Below are 2,683 nucleotides of genomic sequence, written 5' to 3' on the forward strand. Positions count from 1 at the left end.
CTGCGAACCAAAGTGTCGCAGGTTCGATTCCCAGTCAGGGTATATTCCTGGGTTGCAGGCCATGACCCCCCAGCAACCACACATTGATGTCTCTCTCTCTCTCTCTCTCTCTCTCTCTCTCTCTCTCTCTTTCTCTCTCTCTCTCTCTCTCTCCCCTTCCCACCCATCTCTAAAAAAATAAATAAAATCTTAAAAAAAGGAAAAAAGAAAAATAATATAATAATAAATAATATAAGAATAAACCCTTTGTTTAAAAAAACTCACAATAAAAAGAAGTTAAGGTCTAAACAAATAATTTCCAGGTCTAATAATCCAATCACAATGAAGTTGAGTGTTGAGTTTACCAGTGAGCTGTTTGGATCAAGTCTATAGCAGTGGGGGAGAACAGAACAAAAATGACAAATTACTATTGTAAATCAAAAGGAACATAGGACCAGAACATACAGTAAAAACATTCCTTTTTCATAGACCACCTAGGGTTATCCTTGGATTACATGCAATGTTTGATAATCCCTGTAAAGACTTGTTTTTATATCAAAATCAGTTTCCATTGACCATTTCTCCATTCTAGAACTCAATGAAAAAATTTTCTAATGGGTCACACCCAAATGTTTTTGGATAAATTAAATTCACCATTGAAATGTATTCTTCACTGTGTTTTTTAAAAATTTAAATGTCATTGTATTTTTTCCATTACCATTTAGTCCCCTTACACCAACCAACCTCACCCTGCCTGCGATCAATCACCACACTATTGTACATGAGTCCTTCCTCCTTTTTGCTCAGGCCCTCCACTCCCTAAACCCATCACCCCTAACTAGCTGTCATCAACTCTCCATCCATGAGTCTGCCTGTGTTTCACTTGTTCATTCAGTTTGTTAAGTAAATTACACATATGAGTGAAATCATATGGTATTTCTCTTTCCTTAACTGGCTTATTTTGATAGCATAATGTTCTCCAGATCCACACAGGGCATTGAAAAAGGTGAAATTTTCTTCCACTTGATGGCTGAGAAGAATTCCATTTTGTTCATGTCCCATAGTTGTTTTATCCACTCATCTACTGATGGACACTTGGGCTGCTTCCATATCTTGGCCATTGTAAATAATGCTGCAATGAACACAGCAGGATTTATGTTCTTCTGAGTGAGGGTTTTGGGTTCCTTCTGATATAATCCCAGAAGTGGAATCTCTGGGTCAAAAGACAGATCCATTTTTAACTTTTTGAGGTGTCTTCACCCTGTTTCCCACAGAGCTGCATCAGTCTGCATCCACACCAACAATGCAAAAAGCTCCCCTTTCTCTACATCCTTGATAGCACTTGTTGCTTGTTGATTTATTCATCGGGCATTCTGACAGGTATGAGATGATGTCGCATTGTGGTTTTAATTTGCATTTCTCTGATGATTGGTGATGTTGAACATCTTTTCACATGTCTATTGGTCATCTGTATGTCCTCTTTCAAGAAGCTTCTATTCATGTCTGTTGGACATTATTTTTGTTTTTAATTATTTCTTTATTTACTTACTTATATATTTTTAAAATTTTATTTTAATCATTGTTCAAGTACAGCTTTCTATCTTTTACTCCCAGCCCAGCCCATCCTTGAATCCCTCCCGACCTCCCTCCCATTTGCACACCCCTCTAGTTTTTGTCCATGTGTCCTTTATATTTGTTCCTGTAAACCCTTCCCATTCTCCCCTGAAATTCCCCTGAAATTCCCTCCCCTCTTCTCTCTGGTCACTGTCAGCCTGTTATATATTTCAGTGTCTTTGACTATATTTTGCTTGTTTGTTTTGCTTTTAGGTTCCTGTTAAAGGTGAGATCACATGGTATTTGTCTCTCACTGCCTGGCTTATTTCACTTAGCATAATGCTTTTCAGTTCCATCCATGCTGTTGCAAAGGGTATGTTCCTTCTTTCTTTCTGCTGCATAGAATTCCATTGTGTAAAGGTACCATAGATTTTTGGTCCATTCATTTACTGATGGGGACCTACGTTGCTTCCAACACTTGGCTATTACAAATGGCCTTTGCACATTTTTAATTGGGCTGTTTTCTTTGGTGTTGAATTCTGTAAGTACTTTACAAATTTTGGATGTTAACTCCTTCTCAGATGTATTAGCAAATATGATCTCCTATTCTGTGGGTTGTCTTTTAATTTTGTTGAAGTTTTTCTTTACTTTCAAAAAATGTTTTAGTTTGATATAGTTCCATCTGCTTTATTTTTTTCCTTTTGTTTCCCTTGCCTGGGGAGACAAGGGAAATAAAACATTTTGAGAAGTAATATCTGAGATTTTGCAGCCTATGTCTCCTTCAAGGGTTTTTGTGGTTATGGATCTAACATTTAAGTTTTTGATCCATTTTGAATTTATTCTTGTGTGGGATGTGAGAAGGTGATCTAGTTTCATTTTTCTGCACATATCTGTGCAGTTTTCAAAAACCATTTATTGAATATACTATCCTTAGTTCATTTTCTATGTACTTGCTTCCTCTGTCAATCATTAATTGACTAGAAAGGTGTGGGTTTACTTCTGGGATGTATGCTCCGTTGATTTATGGTGTAAACAGGTGAAACTCAATCTTTTCCTACTGAGCTAGGATCCATATATTTCAACTGCATTGTCATTGTTTACCCAGTAAACTGTGGGCTATTCTACATCAGACTGCTAAGGAGGGAGCTAA

The sequence above is a fragment of the Phyllostomus hastatus genome, unplaced genomic scaffold (assembly GCF_019186645.2).
Source record: "Phyllostomus hastatus isolate PE091 unplaced genomic scaffold, TTU_PhHast_1.1 phas_contig_930, whole genome shotgun sequence".
Lineage (NCBI taxonomy): Eukaryota > Metazoa > Chordata > Mammalia > Chiroptera > Phyllostomidae > Phyllostomus > Phyllostomus hastatus.